Source organism: Macaca mulatta, chromosome 2 (assembly GCF_049350105.2).
Source record: "Macaca mulatta isolate MMU2019108-1 chromosome 2, T2T-MMU8v2.0, whole genome shotgun sequence".
Taxonomy (NCBI): Eukaryota; Metazoa; Chordata; class Mammalia; order Primates; family Cercopithecidae; genus Macaca; species Macaca mulatta.
Genome location: NC_133407.1, coordinates 135,036,337 through 135,058,115, shown reverse-complemented (window position 1 = coordinate 135,058,115; position 21,779 = coordinate 135,036,337). Strand labels below are relative to the sequence as shown.

The 21,779-nt window shown below is 39.2% G+C and overlaps 1 non-coding gene across 1 annotated transcript; it reads left to right on the top strand.

Annotated features, from left to right (window-relative positions):
- The first annotated feature begins 18,947 nt into the window (after positions 1-18,947).
- MIR1284 (microRNA mir-1284) lies at positions 18,948-19,057 on the top strand. The gene has a single exon (NR_128306.1). It is a non-coding gene; the product is annotated as a microRNA mir-1284 (primary transcript).
- The last annotated feature ends 2,722 nt before the right edge of the window (positions 19,058-21,779 follow it).

Genomic DNA, 21,779 nt, shown 5'->3' with positions numbered 1-21,779 from the left:
GCCGAACTATTTTATATTACCATCAGCAGTATATAAGGGTTCCAGTGTCTCCACATCCTCACCACTTTTGTTTTTTGAAATTAGGAAACTGAGCTTGGGAAGGTTTTAATGACTTGCTTCCAGTGCCATACCTGGTTGTGTGAGCCAGGTTCTTTCTAGGCCTGGAAGATGTGAGGATGATAAACATAATCTTTATTGCAGGAGTTCACTGTCTGTAGAGGAGTCAATTGTAATCACATTACACAGTGATGGTGACAATAATGGTGCAAAGACATTGTGGAGCACCATTATTTTTTCTTCTTGATGAAACAAGATTATTTAGTGGCTCACATAACTGAGAAATATGGTGGTGATTAGCTTCAGGTACAGTTGGAGCCAGGTGCTAAAACAATGATGTCAGGGGGTGGCTGCCTCTTTCCATCTCTTGCCTTGCTTTCTCATTGTCTCTTTGATTCTTAGCCCTCTCATTTCTCTTTGTAGGAAGATGGCTACTAGCAGATCTAGGTTTATGTTCTGCCATATAAGCATTTCCAGCAGAATAGAAGTTTTTCCTTACCCATGGTTCTAGCTGGCTTATGTAGGTCTCTCATTGGCCTAGTAGGTGCTTGCCTAACCCCCAGCCACCCCCAGACAGGGTTTCCTTCTGTCACCCAGGCTGGAGTGCAGTGATACAGTCACGGCTCACTGCAGCCTTGACCTCCCGGGCTCAAGTGATCCTCCCACCTCAGCCCCCTGAGTAGCTGGGACTATAGGCATGTGCCACCATGCCCAGCTAATTTTTTAAAGTTTCTATAAAGATGGGATTTCACAATTTTGCCCACGTTGGTCTCAAACTTCTGGGCTCAAGTGATCTGCCCCTACTTCAGCCTCCCAAAGTATTGGGATTACAAGTATGAGCCACCATCCCCAGCCCTGGTGCAGTAGGTTAATGTAACAGGTTCCAGCCAGTTGGAGCCAGTGCTCTGGTTGGCCATTCTTGCTTTATTGCCTACCCTGGAGTTAGATTAGGGGGTGAGGGGAGATCAGTTTTATCTAGACTGTAGGAACTAAGAATGGGTGAGGGGTGATTGCCAAAGAGAAAATGAAGGTTCTGTTTATAGAAGAGTAAGAAACTATGTTTGTCTGGTAAAAATAGCAGTTGTCCATTCTACCAGTTTTCATTCCCATGTTACAGGAATTCTTACTCAAACAGGCTTAAATAGTAAGTGAATGCCTTAGTTCATTTCACTGGCAGTTCAGAGTAGGGGTGGCCCTGGGGCATAGCCAAATCCAGTGATTGAGTTCTCAGTGATTCCTGTCATTGCATTGGAGGCAAAATGGCTGCAGCAATTTCTGCCTGCCATTAACAGCCAGAGGAAGAGAGAAGCTGGCTGGTCCAGTTGCCATTTCTTAAGAGTGAGAATGGGAAGCCGAGGCGGGCGGATTACGAGGGCAGGAGATTGAGACCCTCCTGGCTAACACGGTGAAACACCGTCTCTACTAAAAATACAAAAAAAAATTTAGCGGGGCGTGGTGGTAGGCGCCTGTAGTCCCAGCTACTTGGGAGGCTGAGGCAGGAGAATCGCTTGAACCCTGGAGGTGGAGGTTGCAGTGAGCCGAGATCGCACCAGTGCACTCCAGCCTGGGTGAAAGAGCGAGACTCTGTCTCAAAAAACAAAACAAAACAAAACAAAAAAACATGAGAATCAGCGGGGCGCAGTGGCTCACGCCTATAATCCCAGCACTTTGGAAGGCTAAGGCGGGGGGATCACGAGGTCAAGAGGTGGAGACCATCCTGGCCAACATAGTGAAACCCCGACTCTACTAAAAATACAAAAATTTAGCTGGGCGTGGTGGCACGTGCCTGTGGTCCCAGCTACTTGGGAGGCTGAGGCAGGAGAATCCCTTGAATCCCGGAGTCGGAGGTTGCAGTGAGCCAAGATTGTGCCACTGCACTCCAACCTGGCGACAGAGTGAGACTCCATCTCAAAAAACAAAAGCAAAAACAAAAAAGACAGAGAGCGAGAATCTTCCTTCCTCATCAGCCTCCCAGAAAACTTTCTGCCATCTTAGCCCGAATTGCTCATTCCTGTGAGTAGATAGAAGTCATTCCCTGATTGGCTTAACCAGTCTGGTCCACCTCTGGGGTTGGGTAGGGCCAGCTTTCCCTGAGGTTAATGGCCCCTGTTGGGGAAGGGGCAGGTCTGAGTAAGAGGAAGGTTTCCTTCAGAAGGAGGAAGATAGAAAGGGAGGCTGGCAGTTCAGCTAGCAGTGCCCACATATGGAAAAGAATGATGAGAGACCAACATCAGTCATGGGGAGGGAAGGAAGATTCTCTGAGGAGGCTGTGCATACACTGTCTTAAAGAAACACAGGTTTACCAGGTGTGGTGGCTCACGCCTGTAATCCCAGCACTTTGGGAGGCCTAGGCAGGCAGATCACCAGCCAGGCCAACATAGTGAAACCCCATCTCTACTAAAAATACAAAAATTAGCCAGGCGTGGTGGCTCATGCCTGTAATCCCAGCTACTTAGGAGGCGGAGGCAGGAGAATCGCGTGAACCTGGGAGGTGGAGGTTGCAGTGAGCTGAGACCCACGCCACTGTATTCCAGCCTGGGCAACAGAGCCAGACTCAGTTTCAATAAATAAATAAATAAACAAACAAACAAATAAAAATAAAAAAAAATACAGGTTTGCAGGGAGGCCCTGTGGGCAGGGAAGCATGGGCAAAGCCATTCTCTCCTAATGTGGCATGTAAGGTAGAATGCAGCATCTTGGTCATTCTTTCCTTTAGTCATTTGAATAAAGAACTTGAAGAGCAGAAAGTCTGAGGCAGGACTGGCACTCTTTCTGTTACCTCACCTCACTCTTCTGTGAAGGTGGGACAGACAGCTGGATGTGACTGCCAGGCCTCGGAGCTGCCTCCCTCCTGTGTCTCACTGCAGAAGCAGACACACAGAAGGGCACCTTTTCTTTTTCATAGTTCTTGGCTTGGGTTGACCACCATGAGGAGAAGGAGTTTTGAAGGACACTTTCTCAGGGTGATCAGTATTTTGTGCTGTGTGCCATAACTGGGGTACACAATGGATTTTTTTTTTTTTTTTAATAAGCAGGCTTTTTTTCAGGGAAAGATATAAATTGACCGTTTGAGCTGTGGAAGATAATATGGAGATGATGCCAACATTTAATCATTCTCATCCAAACATACATCTTACTCATTCCAATATTTTTCCTCTCTCATCCGTGTAGCAAGCTAGTCATTTCCCAGTTCAGAAAGATACCTTTATGATATACCCAACTTTTAGAATTGTGATGCTCTAAAATTCCTAGTATGTCTCTCTCCCATAAGAAAACAGTTATTGACATTTTTGTGTATTTCAATCTAATTTAAAAAACGTTTTTTATGAACAAACTCATGCAAATGATCTTAAACAGTTTTGTTTCCTACTCATTTTCACTTAACATCATATCGTGAACACTTTTTTTTTTATCATTGAATATTCTCTGTACGCATGATTTTTAGATTGCTGCACTTCCAGTCAGCCTACAGTGGACCAGGATTTTAATCATTCTCTTTCTGTTGGGTGTTTACATTGTTTCCAGTCTTTTGCTGAAATAAATAATATTGCAGTGAACATTGTAGTACATACATTTATTTGCATCTCTGATGATTTTCTTAGGATACATTCTATAAGTGGATTTACTAGGTCAAAGGGTGGTGAACATTGATAGTCTCTTGACTATGTCACCTGTTCATTTATGGTTTGGGGAATGCTAGTAAGAAGAGTTACAATAAAACCTTAAAAAAAAAAAAAAGGCTATGGCAGTTTCCACTTCATTGCAGTTTGGCCAATATTGAGTAAACTAACCTTCCCAGATTTTTTTTTTTTTTTTTTTTTTTTTTGAGACAAAGTCTCACTCTCTCGCCCAGGCTGGAGTGCAGTGGTGCAATCTCGGCTCACTGCAACCTCCGCCTCCCGAGTTCAAGTGATTCTCCTGCCTCAGCCTTCCGAGTAGCTGGAACTACAGGCACCCGCCACCACGCCCGGCTCATTTTTTGTATTTTTAGTAGAGACGGAGTTTCACCATGTTAGCCAGTATGGTCTTGATCTCCTGACCTCGTGATCCACCCACGTCGGCCTCCCAAAGTGCTGGGATTATAGGCGTGAGCTTTTTATTTTTGACAGGTTTCAAGGTGAAAGATGGTATAGAATTCTGGAAATGTGCTATACTTTAATAACTAATGAAATTGTCCTTTTCACACCTTTTGGTTTCTGGCCATTTGCAGTACTTTTGTGATTTACCTGTTTGTATTATATACAGGGTTTTTATATGTGATGTTTGATTTATTAGAAGTCTTTTTACATTATAGACTTTAATACATATTACGTATATAGTGTGTTTGGGGAAAATCACCCCAATTTTTATGTTTTCCTTCTTTTCATTTATGCCTTATAACATTCTCTAAGACAGAAAGATTTTTCTACTCATCTCATTTATTTTCTTACAATTGTTTAATGTTTTTTTCCTTTTTTTCCTTCTCTTCCTCCTCTTTTTTTCTTCTTTTTTTAGTATTTATCTTAATTGTATTTCAGTGTATGGTATGAGGTAAGAGATTGATTTGATTATTTAAAAAAATCATAGTTCTAGAATTATTTATTAAATAATACTTCTCTACAATTGATTTTAAAAGCTGTAGTATATGCTAAATTTTAATATAAAATAGGGCTTATTTCCATGTGCTTTTTTCTGTTTCACTGAGAACCAATATTAAGTGTTGATTATATGCATGGACTTAAGTGTTGATTATATGCATGGACTCTGGTGTTATGTTCCACCCACTGTAAACATCTAAGGCAACATTTTCTTACATGAAAATGTGGATTATAATAGAACCATCTAATGCAGGTGCCATAGGGAGTAAATTAGATAATTATATAAAGAAGTGACTATTTATGTCAGTGTATCTGGGACAGTGACTCCTGGGTTAGCATTGTCTCAGATTTTTCATTTTATGCTAAAGTATTATTATAAGGAGACTACGTGCAGTTTCTGTTTCTGCCTGGTCTTCTCTTGTAGTGTGTGAGATGCTTATATAGTGATCTCTGAAAGACGGCCAGCAATCCCTTTTTCTCCTAACCCTTTCTGTGCACACCATTATGAACACCTCTGTTTCAAGGAATGTGTGCTCTGGTGTAAGTGGCTAGGGACCAGTAATTCAATTTGGTTATTAGGGTTGGGGAAGGATAGGAAACTTTAGGTTACTTCTCATGAAATGTATCTGAAATAAAGGCTGAGAAGTCCTGCTGCAGAGTGTAAAGAAGCAGTCTGAATGTTCTTAATACAGTAGGTTTTATGGTTTTATCATTTTTGAATACTGTAAACTTACAAATATTTGTATCATTTGGTAAAGTTTAAAAATATATATGTTGTAAGACACCATTTTGGCAGCTATGAGCTTAAAAATAACAGAGCTTGTTTACTGAAATATTACATAATTTCCTCCCATTTTTCAAGGAAGTTGACCACAAACATTAACTTCTATAAAATGTTTTTGACGTTTAGTATCTACTCTTGGGAACATAATGAAATCACCAAATATAGAAAAATCAGGGGACCCATTTGCTGAAGAAGGTACTGCATCTGTTTCAAAATTAGTACTTATTTTAAGAAGACTGAGTCCATACAAAGTGAAAGAAAATGTGTTTACATTTTACCCTGTGAAGCATGACTTTTCATTTAGATTGAATGACTTTTTCTAAATTAATTTCACTTACATTGGATTCTAACATTTTTTAAATACATTCAAAAAGAGGATTGATAACTTTTAATGTATTGTACTGTTTACAGAACTTCTTTATACACAATTAATGGTGCCAGCTTCACATTAATGTCATTGGATGTTTCAAATAGAAACTCAGTTAAGGTAATACCAACAATAGTTTAATTTTTTTCCATCCAATGCATGGAATCAAATTAAACAACAAATTAAGTCAACAGAATTTCATTCTGTTGAAGGTAAAGCATCTAACATTATTTCAGATGATTATGAATTCCGTTGAAAAGTTTAACATTGAACATAAAGTTATTTGATTTTGTGGTAATTACACACATTTGAATTTTTAATTAAAAAAAAATTTTTTTAAAGCGACAGATTTCCCCCTCTGTCACCCAGGCTGGAATATAGTGATGTGATCATAGCTCACTGCAGCCTTGACTCCTGGTCTCAAGCTGTCCTCCTGCCTCAGCCTTCTGAGTAGCTGGGACCACAAGTGTGCACCACCATGCCCACCTAATTTCTTTTTAAAAACTTTTTGTAGAGACAGGGTCTTGCTATGTTACCCAGGCTGATTTTGACCTCTTGGTCTCAAGTAATCTTCCTGTCTCAGACTCCCAAAAGGTTGGGATTGTAGGTTTGAGCCACTGTATCCAGCCTGAATTTGAATTTTGATGGAGAACATATTGTGGTAAAAACTGGTTTTACTAGATTCAGAAACCCATGGAGCAAATATGTACCATACTTGGAAGTGATTATAGTGATCATATATTTTATAATTGGATCCAAACTGCAGTATATATCACTTGATTAGAAACTGTAGCTAACTACCAACATTTTAAATAATTTTATATATACATAGATAACCAAACTATAAAGTTTTTGTTTTGAGACTAATGTTGAATACAAATAAGTACTTGAGCTATCAGTTAGGTTTTAGAAATGTTCGAGACTTTGAGAAACTATTTTGTAAATCAATGTAAGTGTTCCATTGATGTTATTAAACTTTTGTAAACGAGTACTCTAAATTGTAGTTACATGTTGTTCAGACTCTGTTGGAAATTTTAGTAATTCAAAGAATGAACATACATATATACACAATTTATTTAGAGACTGTTACCAAATTTCAGTTGCTGGGAAAAAAGGATTGCAAACAGGACAATATTACCATTTTTATTCCTGAAAAAACAAGTGAAGAACCAAACAAGTTAAATGTGAGCTCAAAAAGTGAACACATTTTTTAATTCTGAAATTCTGTAACTGTATTTGGAAGCCTCTCACCAGTGGGAAGAAGCTTTTGATGGACCTCCTATTTTAAATTGGATAATGTGAATTCCGTATAGAAATGAAATGAAATTAATGAGGCCTGCAATTTTGTAGCATCCAAATTTGGCCAAACATTTCAAGCAATTATAAAGCAAGTTTATTTATTTGATGAATTTCATCTTGTAAAAATATTTGTCAAAGAAAGATATTCAGAGTAGAGTTTAAATGATGACCTATAAAATATTTGGGCTATAATACTTAGGGACTTCAATACCAAACAGAATTGATAATATCCTCAATTTAGGGAAATTTGTTATGCTAACAGGTAACTCTAGTACTTGTGGAGCGAGTATTTTCTCAGTTAATATTATGGGCCAGAAATACATTTGCAGGTATAATTAAATAAATTGTATTTATTCACATAAAATACAACTTTGAAGGATACTGTAGGCAATTTTATGAAAATAATAAAAATAATAAAGACTGACATTTGTCCTAATATTCTTCTAGAAACTTATTGGTGATGCGGTAAGAGACAGGTACAGCCAAGAAACTGATAGAAGCCGGGTGCGGTGGCTCATGCCTGTAATCCCAGCACTTTGGGAGGCCGAGGCGGGAGGATCACGAGGTCAGGAGATCGAGACCATCCTGGTGAACATGGTGAAACCCTGTCTCTACTAAAAATAACAAAAAAATTAGCTGGGCATGGTGGCAGGCACCTGCAGTCCCAGCTACTCAGGAGGCTGAGGCAGGAGAATGGCATGAACCTGCAAGGTGGAGCTTGCAGCGAGCGGAGATCGCGCCCCTGCACTCCAGCCTGGGCGACAGAGCAAGACTCCGTCGCAAAAAAAAAAAAAAAAAAAAACTGATTGAAGTACAGTACAGGTGTATGTGCTAAGAAGATTATTCCGCTTATATTATTGTTGACGTTCAAATACCAGTTTAAAAAGAATCCAATCATCTATCTTAGGATGCTAAATTATTTGGTAACTGTAAATACAAAGCACCTGGCATTTAAGTAACTACACAAATACTTGCTGTCATGATAATACCATCAATATTATTAGAGTATTTTGCCTAGTTCTTTGCCAATTCATACTGTCTTAATTATTATACTTTATAATGTGTTTAATATCAAATATTTCATAGTCCCTATTAGACTTTAAAACTTTTTATTTGCTTTTATTTTTTAGTTTTTCTAAATGGCCTTTTGAATTTTTTTCTTAAAAATAATTTCCTTTTTTATTTTGATTGCAATACTAAATAATTACCTCAGAAAAATTTATCTTTTCTGTATTACATCTGCTCATCCAGGAAAGTAATATAATTATGTATTTATTCAAGTATTTCTTTTTGTTTCTCATGAAAATTTTGGAGTTATGTGTCTGTACCTGGAAAATAAATATTTATATTTTCTTAGTGATAATTTTTAATATGTACATAGTTCTGTATTTTTGTACATTTTATATTTGATTATCTTGTTGAAATTTCATTAGGACTATGTTTTTGTTATATTTCCAAAAACCAAGAAATTTGACATCTCATAGGTAGCAATATCAGCACTTTTTCCCATATTTCTTTCTCGTGCTTTATTGCATTGGTTCTGCCTTATGGAATAATGTTCACTAATAGTGGTAGCAGTTAGTTCTTTATACAGTTCTCTTTCAAGCTGGACTTAATTCTGTTGAAGGTGGATTTTGTTTTGTGATCTATGTGTCTTTGTGGAATCTTTGCACAGACAGGCGTTTAGTAAAGGATGAATGGCATGCTTGGTTGAATTTTGTTGCAGAAAATTAGGATAAAATAAAGGCAGTAAATGCTGAGTATTTCAACATTTCCTGGAGGGAATTGTTTAGAGGTGATTGATGCATTTGATGAAATTAAATAATATGAAAAACTTTAGGGGATTTGCTGTAATAGTATATTCCATCCTTTAAATTCTTTCCTTGTGAATTATACTAGAAGTCCAATCATAGATGGTAGAGATCAAAAGATTTAAAGGTTTTATATCTGAGGCAGTTTTGTTGTATCATGGTTATAACCGGTCCCACCTATGTGGCAATGATCCCTTCTCTCTTTTTATGTATTTTCCCCTCAAAACAATTAAAATTGGTTTTTGAATAGAAATGCAAAATTCCATTTAAACAAATAACCAAAGATAGAATGTTTGTTTTGTATGCCAGAAATTTATATGTTGAACATACACTATAACTTGAGGAACCAGGAAACATTATGCATGTGAATCGTGGCTATCATCTTGGTCATCTGTCTGTGCAGGCCATTGCCACATTTATTACTTTGGTTTTTGGTATGCTTCTAAGGTTTTCTTTTGACCAAGGAAATGCCATTCACCAAACAGAAAAATAGTTTTCTATGCCTTACCCTTGCATTTGAGTAATCCCTGGAGTATTTTGGGGGAAAGATAGTTATATGTTGTTGTGTTCAGAATCAACAAATAGAAATATCCTGTAATTTATGTCATTTTGTTTTGTAGCACACTTTACTCTTATAAATGTCTTGACATTTTATAGAATGTTTTTGTGGATGGAACCTTGATAGTTTTATGCTGTAGGAATTGTTTCCTTTGGAAAAAATTGTATTTACCCCTTTGAACATTTAAGTTAGAACACGAACACCAAACTCAACACTAAAACTATCCATTCCAGGCATTATTTGCCTCAGAATCTCATTCAGAAGTACATAAACATTAGATAAAAACCAGTTTTTTCAGTGTTTCCTGGTAATATTATTGAAGTGAGCATGAATTTTTGTGTCTCTAGTTATATAATTTGTCTCCTAAGTGAAACGCAACTTCGTAAAGTCTGAAAGGAAGCCCTGGCAACAATGGCGGCTTCATCGTGTCTGACGAGGAGCCGCAGAGAGTGCCTTCTGTTTGAAGGGGGCCTCTCGGAAGCGGCAATGGCATGGCATGCCTGCTGTTTTTTACCTCAGCTGTATGCTGCAGAGCGGTATAAATATGATAAATATAAATAGCTAAAGAAATTCTCTTTTTTTCACCCAAATATATGAGCTGGTATCTAGGACTGATCTTTAGGATTTGAACCACAAACCAAGTTGAATTAATAAAAATGGAGTTTCTGTTCATGTAAATGATATCCTTATGGGTTTATTGAAACATAAATCTATTTTCTTCTTTTTCCAATAGTTTTCTTTTCTTTATAAGTTAAATTAGTCACTTTCAGTACATGCTTCCATGGCTTTGCTTTCTATTCACTGGATGTTAATATAGTTTAAAAATATATTCAGTAGATACCTAAATAAAACTTCTGTGCCAGCATAATTTTAATTGTTTTTATAAATATTAGTTTGTGTAATTTATCTAACTTTCACCAGGTCTCAGTGAGATAAGAAATTCTGTTATCCTCATTTTGCAGATGTGGAAACTGAGGCACGGAGAGGTTACATAACATATTAGCTCATGGTCAAACAGCGAATAAGTGGAATAGATAGGTTTGAGACCTACGTGGTTTTCTTGAGGGGTTTGTGCTCTCAACCAGCTTTGCTATGTGATTTATAATCGTTTTACTTGAGGGCAGGCGGGGGTCATGGAGATGAGAGAGCTAAGTCTCCACAGGCTTCCTCTTCTCCCCACTTTATACCATTGCTGGCTCCAATGATGTGGCTACTTCTGAAGAATAAACTGTGTTAGGGCTGGAGGCGGGAGGGTGAGTGGGGCACACACTTGCTTTTGATTTATTTATGCTATACTGTTTGCAGTACTTTTATGCAATGAACTTGTCTGACATTTGTAGTTATAGTTTTAAAAATAAGGTTCTTTGAAAAAAAATTTTTGACATATGCTTAGCTTCAAATTTTAGAAAGGCATGTTCTAAATATAAAGAGGCCTAAAAAAATTAAAAGTTTACCAGAGAGCATTTTTTTTCACTCAACTTCCAGCATTAGAGTATTCTGTAATATAATTTACAATTTCTTGCATCCTCAAGGGCTTTCAGCAAGTCTCAGTTCATGTGATGATTTGATGTTAGTCAAAATTGAGACAGTTTTGTTCCCATTATTATATCTAACCTGTGAACTGAAATATTTGAGATATGTTTTATTAAAATACATATGTTTTGGGCCAGGTGTGGTGGCTCATGCGTATAATCCCAGTACTTTGGGAGGCCTAGGTGGGTGGATCGCCTGAGGCCAGAAGTTCAAGACCAGCCTGGGCAACATGGTGAAACCCCATCTCTACTAAAAACACAAAAATTAGCCAGGTGTGATGGTGTATGATGCCTGAGATCTCAGCTGCCTGGGAGGCTGAGATGGGAGAATCGCTTGAACCCGGGAGGTGGAGGTTGCAGTGAGCCAAGATTGTGCCACTGTATTCCAGCCTGGGCAACAGAGTGTGACTCCATCTCAAAAAAAATTTTTTAAATAATAAAATACATATGTTTTGGAATCTAAAAACATGTGCTTTTACTCAGTAGAGAAGTTAGAGATGAGGAAAAACCCCAGCAACTGAATTGTTGCCATGAAAGAAACACTAGGTAGTGGAGAAGGTTTTTTTAGTTTATCATTCTTTTGGTTGTGTTAGTTCTAAGTGGTGTATGCTCAGTATGTTGCTAAGAGTTGAATTGCATCATATATAGAGTCAGTGCATAAGTCTCATCAAGTTAATATTAACCTTGAAAACCCAATATATAACCAACTGGTGGGCCCTTAGCATCTCAGAAGTCAACAGTTAACTTCTTTGGGTTAATATATCTTTGAGGCAGTGTTGTGCAGTGGTTAACGTTCCTGAGTTTGAATCCCAGCTCTGCCTCTTACTAACCTTGGGTATGTATTTAAATACTCCACCTTAGTTCCTAAATCTGTAAAATGGCAATATTTACCTCATCATGTTCTTGCTTTGACTAAATGAGTCAATACAGTATAAACAAAATGCTTACTACTTTTTAGATAGCAAGTGCCGATGAAATATTAGTGATTCTTATTACTATTAGCTTTGTCTTTTTATTTTGACTTCGTCTCATTTCTTTTGGGGTGGTAAAGGCCAAGTCTAGTTTGAGGGGACTGGGGAATATAGAGGAAGGAATAAATAAAAGAGAAATGGGGTTGTGTGTGGTGGCTCACACCTGTAATCTCAGCACCTTGGAAGGGTAAGGCAGGAGGAGTATTTGAGCTCAGGAGTTTGAGACCAGCCTGGGCAACATGATGAAACCCCATCTCTACCAAAAGTACAACAATTAGCTAGGTGTGGTGGCTAATGCCTGTAGTACTTGGGAGGCTGAAGCAGGAGGATTGCTTGAGTCCTGAGGGTTGAGGTTGCATTGAGCCATGAGAGTGTCACTGCACTCCAGCCTGGGCGACAGTGCAAGACCGTGTCTTAAAATAAAAACAAAAACAGATAATTGAGGAAGGGGGGCAGGAAATATGTTGAATTATGCTAGACTGTTACGAGGCTGTTTGAGAGAAAAATAACCAAAATATAAACTTACACTATTTGTGTGTATGTGTATTTGTGTATGTATGTGTTTAGTTTTAAACTAGAGCTGGATCTTGCATTCAACCTCCATTCATAGGGCCAACTTTTTAAAACACCCACGTTAATGGCTGTGATCAGTGGTTTACAATAATCTGCACATCACCCACATTTTCAAAGTATATTTAAACATGGGGGTGTTGTCCGTGCTGGAATTCCTGTCCATCTTTGAAAAAAAGAATGAGGCCCCATTGAGAGGCCCCAGCCAAGGAGGAACTGCACATTGCCTCATCCTCTCTGTTCACTTCTTTTCCAAAGCTGCCCTTTGGCCTCTTATGAAATTGATTGTTTGTACTGACCTGGGGCTGGCTAAGTCAGTTTGGTTTAAGAGGCCTTTTCTGATTTGGGAAAGAAACCGTAGATCTTTCCTTCCAACTAATAAAGATGTACGCAACAAGAGCTCAGACCATTGTGGCCAAAAGGCCTCATAAATATGGGAGGTGATGATGACCACCAAAGGATTGAATAGTCACAGCTGCCCCCCCCCCACTTCTCTCTCTCTCTCGACCTTGCTGGAATGTGCTGCTTATAGGGTTGCTACTGATAAGTAGCCAACCAGGTGTTTGACTGAAGAGGCCGTTAGGTAATTGTGTCAGGACTAATTCTCTACAAGAACTTTGTGTGTTCACATTCTTCTGTGCCTTGGGCCCCAAGAACAGCAGCTTGCCTTCTGATGTCACAGAAGGAAGAAAATACATGCGTTGCCCCTTCAGTGTGGCTCTGAGTGGTCCTTGCTGGGTGACATGGGTTCCCTAGTGGTATTCAGAGCCATTTAAAAAGAGGTCAGACGGGGCACACAGGAGCACAGCAGCCGGTGGAGACCATCTGGGCCTTGCCCTAGAGTCCCCCCTCTTTACCTTCTTTTTGGATAAGGCCTGACGTGGTTGTCTACCTCCCGAGTCCTCCTTTCCTCAAAGAGCGAGCGTTTTTGCTGGGTTTCTACAAACCTGCTGTCTAGTCCTGCACTGTTTGTTCCTTGATCTGGTGTTTGGGGCTGCGCTGGTTGGATTTTGGCAGGCAGGCAGACCCCTCACAGTGTTAAAATGAAGGGGAGGAAAGGGTAACCTTTCCTAAACTGCCTAGGAAGAATGTTTTCTAATCCCAACTGTTTCAGAAACCTGTAATTTTTAGTTTATGTAAAACTCAGATAGATTGAATTCCCCCTTGAACCTTTTTGTATTTGATAAGAGTTTTATTTCCTAAAACTGACAGCAGTGACAGTTGTTAGAATTCAGCCCTGAGTATTTATTTCTAGATTTCACAATTTGTTTTGTCTTCATAGCAAGCAATTGCTTTCCTTCCTTTCTCTCTTCCTCTCTGTGTCTCTGTCTCTCTCCCCTTCCTTTCTTTGCAATTTCCTTCTTTTCTCAAACTCATGATGAAAATTGACCCTTCAGTTTTATTTTCAGATGAAAGCTCACGCAACAAGCCAGCGCTTGCCTCCATTAGTGGCTCTGGGTAGTCCTTGCAGGAGAAATCACCACCAGCGAATCATCGTCCATTTAGAGCAGGCTGCAGAGGCTAGGCAGCTCCCTGACATCACTGTCCAGAAGCCTCTTAGAAATGAGCAAGGAGTGGCATTGGTGCTAGTGCCATTCAGCAAGGCATTGGAGGTACGCCTCGCTGCATTGTGGTACCTGATGAACAGCATCTCGGTGGTTGGGTATCTGGCACCCCGGCTAGAAGGTTGACTTCCATTAAGCTTTATTCAACCCTGCATCATAGCCGGGCGCGGTGGCTCAAGCCTGTAATCCCAGCACTTTGGGAGGCCGAGACGGGCGGATCACGAGGTCAGAAGATCGAGACCATCCTGGCTAACACGGTGAAACCCCGTCTCTACTAAAAAATACAAAAAATTAGCCGGGCGCGGTGGTGGGTGCCTGTAGTCCCAGCTACTCGGGAGGCTGAGGCAGGAGAATGGTGTAAACCCGGGAGGCGGAGCTTGCAGTGAGCTGAGATCCGGCCACCGCACTCCAGCCTGGGCGACAGAGCAAGACTCCGTCTCAAAAAATAAATAAATAAATAAATAAATAAACCCTGCATCATAGAAGTGGTGGTTATGTGTTTATGCATCTATGTGTGTATATGAATGATATGGCCAGAGGCTCAGCTGTCCATCATCAAAAAGTTTCTTAAAGGAGACTTGTGAAGAACCACATGGAATTTGTAACTTGATCACACAATTTGGACCATTAAGGACTTGAAAATAGCTCTTCGGTTTTGTTGGTCACACCTTTCTCTAAGCTCAGTTAATGAGCAAATCTTTATTCTTTACAAGATTAGCCAGGTGTGTTTGGTGAATGTTAACTTTAGCCTTGGCTCCTTAGCCCTGCTGCTAATGAGGCCAAAGTGGGAATTCCTACCTCTTGTGGACCAGTTACCTTCACTCTCTTTCCTGGCCACCGACCACTAACCCTTGCCAGCTGGCTTGTGAATGTCTGCAGTTGGATGTTGGAGTGTGGGGAGGTGGAGGAAGGTGTTGTATGGATTAGTGCAAATCCATGACCCCTCCTGGGGAAAAGCCACACACGTACTCCACTGAACAAGGGTCAAGTGCATTGTCTCCACTTTTGAAAGGCAATAGAGTTGATTAAGGTTAACTGGAAAATGCTGATGTTGGCTAGAATTTTGGACTTTTGCCAGGATATATGCAACATTTAAAGTGATTTCTGGAAACCTGTGCCCATGGTTCACTGGTAGAAGAGCTTAGGATGAATAAAACAGTGGAAACTAAGGAGAGTGTGATTACTTTTAAATATGCAGCAACAAAAGGGACATGGCAATAGCTGAAAAATCTGTTTTCTAGGAATGTAATGTTTTCCAAAATCTTAAGCTGGCTTACATCATATTTGGGTTGTAGGTTCTTCAGACTTTTAACTCTTGGTTCCTACCTATTGCCCAAACAAGATATATAGGTTAAATTTATATTATAGCTATTTATTATGGAATTGCAATTAAATAGAAATCTTAGAGTTACTGAAAACTTTTAAGATTTTAAACAAACATTGAGGAGCATATAATGTTCTAGAAGATAAATATTTGCATAAGGCAGTTCAGTCCTTCAACATGTGTATTTTTAAAAACAAACAAACCCCCATTAATATTTACCCTAAGTGTAATTTGCAAAGTAAAATGAGAGTAATTTTGAAATCTTGTATAACTCTGATTCATTTATTTTCATAGGATGGATTTACATTTTGGAATGATAAATGTGCAATAAAGAGCTATTAGGAAGGCCATTATTTCTCTTAGATTTGGGAAATTCTAACCCTGCTTTGTTACATATCACTATTTCCCAAAGAAAAGAAAATTAGGCCCAAACTGTGACTTACCCAAGGTCACTTACTCAACTAGAAAGTGGCTGAGCTTTGGTGAAAACCAATCCCCCTGTCCCTCAGACCAGTCGTATTTCCATGACAGCATGCTGATTTTTTTCAGGGAGCGTATGCGCGCATGTACATGTGTAAATAAAATGGTTATTTTTAATTAAAAAAATGTTTTACCACCCATGGTCCTGGGTAAAATCGCTATTTTGCTTCCTTTTAACGAACTGAGTAAAAGCATGGTAACTTGGAAATATCATTTTCTTTCTCATCCTTTCAAGAAGCAAATTCAGCCTATTGCTTTACAGTCTTAACATTTTTTTATGTCTCTAGATACAGAATTGACTTTGTCTTTTCTTTGCCTTGTAAGCTGTTTAGAGCAAGGTAAGATTACAATCATAAGCTGAATCTGGGAAAAAAAAAAAACCCTATTGTCTTTCTTGACTACCCTCATTGCCTCGAAAAGAACTATTACCCAAGTTTCACTTAATCATATGGTAACTTACAACTGTTGTAATTTGTAAAATACATGACGATTTGGTCTTGTCTCCATTGTCTCTCTTACCTCTTCGTGATTGTATTCTGCTTATTTTAATGCATGGCCTGTTATTTTTCAGAAAGACCACCCCACATATAAAATGGAGTGGTCTTTAAATGTCTTGGGCTTTGAAAGATTGTTTAGCCATTCCTTCCCAAATGCTTCGGGTTTGGATTTTGGAAACGTATGTTTCTGCCATTGGTATCACTGCACATGTTCTCATCTTCCTTTTTTCTTTGAATTTGATCAAACTTTGTTCGCTTGTAGTACCTCCACGATCAGCAGAGTCTCTCTAGTCTTTCCTGCTTTTTCCTCTTTTTTTGTTCCAAATTTTCTTTTTTTTCCCCTCATTTCTTTCCTTTCTTTTGATATATCTTTTTAAAAAGTCAAAGTAGAAATACATGTAATTAAATGCTATAGCAGTTTAAAGATGATATAAATTATTAAAAGAAATAGAAGTTATAACTGGATTTATATCAGAAAATATTTCTAACCTATATAAAAGGATTTATATATTTTTATTTGTTTAATCTTTTAAGTACTTATATCTTTTTAAAACTGCTACGGCATTGGTCACTTGTATATATTTTGGCTCTGATTTTCCTAAAAGACATAGAAAAGAAAAGTAATAGAAATACACACATATATGTATATATATGTGTATACACACACATGCACAGCATATAGTAAATAAGAGAATTTCATATCTTTACAAATATATTCAGAAGAGAACCACTTCAAACACATGGGTTTTACTCAATGAAGATTGCTTCTACCTTTATGTGGTGGTCTAAGGTTTCTGTCACTTTCTTTGTTAGTTGTATTTGAAAGCAGGTGAGTAAACCAGAAAGAAATGATTCAGTCTGCTTGCTCCAGGCACAGAAGTCGGGGGATATAGGCCTGCAGCTCTCAGGCTTTCTGTGGGCCTGCTTACCCACTCTGTTTTGAGGAAGAAACTGGGGGATGTCAGCCCAAGCTTTGCTTGGCCACATCTGCCTCCACGGCTAGCTGAGAGTCACATAGATGTCACTTGTCACACACACCCTTGGATCTGAGCTGCTTAAGGGCGTTACCACACATCACAGCTTGGTGCTGGGGCTCCGCATGGCGGGGTGGCTAACCAGGGCTTGGTGTCAACCACATTTGGGGTGATGAGGACACTTGGAGGACACAGAGCCACCGTGCAGCAGGAGTCGCCACTGCTGACAGCCAGAGAGATTGGTGCCCATTTTGCCCCAATCCTCCTCAATCCCTTTTCAAGTGGAAATTTTGCAAGTCGACTTCTGCAGCATGCGTAGTACAATTTGGCTGACAGCAGTTTCTGGCAAAAGAAATAACCAAATTATTATTCAGTCATGGGTTTTTAACAGCCGCAAAGCAAGTGGATGTTAACTAAATGATGCAATTTATTCCCTTCCCTCTTATTGCCAGCTTGCCTATTACAGAGCGACTGCCAGTTTTCAATAAGTGGTACCCAGATGGTATTCGCATGCCGCCCACTTGGTTACAGAGCCGAAGCGGGGAATAACTCGGCAGACACTACAAGCTGTGGGTCAATTGAGGGGGAATGCCTGTTGCTTCACAGTTTTGCATATGTAAATCTGTTAATGTTATGTCAGTATTGTGCGGGCTAAACACAAGCATTGCCTTTCTCTGGGGGCCCAGCTGAACTTGGACCACAGCCCAGTTATACCGAGGCTCGGAGAGCGAAGCTGCAGTTTGAGGATGCTGCACCGCCCGCTCCCCTCCACTCCTGCCTCCATGCTCTTGTGTTATCTGCAGCCCAAGCTGGATGCAGGAAGTGTCTGCCATAGGCCGACTCCATAATAGGACAGGCAGGCCGGGTTTTATGAGCTGGCTGCGGAGGGAGGAGTGTGAGTATGTGTCTATTTTTAGGCCAGCCTTCAAGACAGTTCCTTTGGCCCAGCCCGCGCCTGCCTGCCTCGCTCACACTCTCCTCTGTGTGTCTGCCACACTTCTGCTCTCCATTTCATCAACTGCAGATGTGGCACACAGCCGTCTTAGAAAAGTCATGAACTGTGTCGTCTGTGCGGCTTAACAGCCAACATCTGCTGCAGCAGGCTGAAGGAAGAGGCAGGGAAATCGTTTTCGGGAATGCATTCAAGTGCCTCGACTTAGCCTCTACTTTGGCCTGGGCAGACAATTATTTTACACTAATTGCATCAAGATAGCAGCTATAAAAACGAGATTTCAATCGCTCTGCTCCCCCACCCCTCTTGTGAAAGTTGCAGTTACAAAGGGGTAGTTCTTTTTTCTTTTTATTGTGGTTTGTTTCTTGTTCTCAAAAGCTTATTACATTGGGTGCAAACAACAACAAAAATGCCATAAAAAGGCAAGAATCGTAATATGCTTAAGAGCTAAAAAGACCTATGGTGTTGGTTTAACCAATGAAAATATTCCTGCAGGTATTGTAAAATTTATGTGCCATATGAAAAACATTAAGGGTGTTGTTTTTTCACAGAGGGAAATGTTCATTGTTGAGCCATTTTGTAAATTATTTTAATGCTGCATTTCTGCCCAAACCTCATGATTTTGATATATAAGCCAGTTTAATGTTTTCTGTACAGACCCTGGCTTTTCTTAAATTTTATATATTGGAAAGCCCATGTTTGTATTGGAAACTGCTGGTTTCTTTCATATTGAAAATCTGTCTTGCGTGGCGTGATGCCATGTGGCAAAGGAGTAGTTTGACCAGAGTCGAACCTCGAGTGTTGACTTTTGAGTCCTAAACACTAGGCAAGACCGTGTGAGTAAATATCTAAAAGGTGTTTTTTTGTTTGTTTGTTTTAAAACCAGGTTTCTTTTGACAGCAATAAGAATAGCATCGCCACAGTACAGTATGGACTTTCTAATGCATTGGTCTGTTTTCAACTTTTCATCTTCTTGTAACAGAGGCAACATTGTGTTCAGTATCTGAGCCTTAACTTTTTTTTTTTTTTTTTTTTTTAATGCTCTCAGAGTAAATTCTGGTGAAATACGCATTCCAGCATCTCGGATTCTCTTGAAAGATTTGTTTCTGTGACATTTTGCTGTATCTGTTGTGCAGCTAGAGTAGCATGCTTCTCTCCTCACATTTCAAGTCTCTAGACTTTGTTCTGAAGAGCCAGATGGAAGTATGCAGATTGTTTTTATCTTTTGTCCTTCACACTGTAACCTGATCTCCAGCATATCTAGACATCTAGCAGAAAATTTACTATGTGAAAGCAAGGAAATGATTTGGAAATATGGACCAGCCAGGAAAGAAAGAGCTCAAGATGTACTTTGTATCAGAGTAAATCTCTCCACCCAACTCCCATACCCTTCTTTTTTTATTTTCATAAAAAATGCTTTTCTCATCTAGGATATGTCTACATATGCCCAAATATTCTTCTTCCCTTTTAACAGGGACTGAGAATTATAATTGACTAGTGAGTTTGGTAAAAGTGTAAATAGGCATGCAATGAAAGTTGATTACCTAATAATTGAAAGCTTGGAAAAAGCATGAATTGGTAGAATCCTAGACTTGGCAATGGCCTTATAAATTAGGGCAGTGCAATTTGCTAAAAGAAAGGACTTGTCTGAAGTTACATACCACTGTTGAGACAGATTCAGAACTCAAAGCCAGCATTGCCTCAGTGGCTCCAGGAAACAACGGAGTCTCAGGCTTCATGGTTTGTGGGGTTTTAATGGCAAGATATTTGCAACCTTTTTGTTAACGCTCTCCTACCCCTTTAACTTGTGGTCCTAAAAACCTTGTTTCCTTCTCATCTTTGATTGGTGTTTGGATTCACGTTAGTAACTAAACATACTCACCACCATATTAGGGTGCTGGATATTTGCTACACTTGTAAGTGTACACAATCTGCACTTATGTCTCTCTTCATCCATGTTCAGCATAGTGCACACATTTGGAGTCAGGAGACCTGGGTTTAAATGCCACTGTGGCAGTTTGGAGAAGCGATGCCTTAAGTGAGTCACCCTGACATCTCCAGGTCTCTGTTCTCCCTGCTCTAGAATGGTGATGATAATAGTACTTGCCTTAGGGTTGTCACAAGAAGTTAATGAGATTACGTACATGAGACACTTAGCATGGTGTCACTGCAGCACATACAGTATTCTTGTCCTTAACTCAAGTTTATTATTTTAATTGATTATCTGTTACCCTTGACAACAAAGGAAAGGTATAGTAGTGATAAATGCCATATTTAACCTTGAGTTTCAACATTTTTCTCCTGTAGATTGGTTTGTGCTTCTCACCCTTCTTGTCCCCCCTCCCTATTTCTTTTCTAGCACCTTCTGTAGCATTTCTTGTTTTACCTTTGGGTGTCATTAGACGTTGTTTACATCGTTGTCTAGAGGACCAGTGCTGTTTGCAAAAAGCTCAGGTGCTTCCTCTCTTGCTTACCCTTATTCTCTTCCTTGTCTAGTGACATTATCTTGAACTTTCTAGCTGGGAAAGACTAAAGGGGATTTGTCGCCTGGTAGGGGTCCTCACCGAACTTGTGTCATACTTGAGAATGTTTTGCCTCATTATCGTCAGTAATATCTTCAATCCGCACCATTAAGACCAACTTAGAGCTTGGAGAAATGAATATTTAAGGGCATCTTTATTGCCCAGCTTAGAAAATACAGATTTTAAGTGTTTTCTGCTATTGTTAAACTTTGTCCATTCAACAGGTGTTTATTTAGATGCCTACTATGTGCTAGGTGTGCAGGATGAGCAAGACAGACACTATTTCTGCCCTCATGAAACTTAAAGCCTGACATGAATCTTGACATAGTATATTTTCCTAAAATCCAGCTTTAGTTTTACCTTCGATTTCTGTTAGGCTTTGGTCCTTGTTTCTTGTACATCTACCGACTGATTTTCTACAACTCCAGTTTAAAATTTATGCTAATAAAAGATTTCAAGGTATTCTATTTATAATAGTATCAAAAATACTTAGGAATAGATATAATAAAAGAAATATAAAACTCATATGCTGAAAACTACAAAATATTCTTGAAAGAAGTTAAAGACCTAAGTAAATGGAAAAATATCATATGTTCATAGACTGGACGACTTAATATTGTTATCAAAGTGGCACTCTCCACGTTGATCTAGAGATTTAATTGCAGTCCCTACCAAAACCCCAGGTATTTTTTTTTTTGGCAGAAATGGATAGATTGATGCTAAAAGTCATATGGAAATGCAAGGATGCCAGAATAGCCAAAACACTTGAAAAAGAACAGAGATGGTTGGGCGTGGTGGCTCACACCTGTAATCCCAGCACTTTGGGAGGCCAAGGAGGGCGGATCATGAGGTCAGGAGATTAAGACCATCCTGGCTAACACGGTGAAACCCCATTTCTACTAAACATACAAAAAAAAACAAACAACAAAATTAGCCAG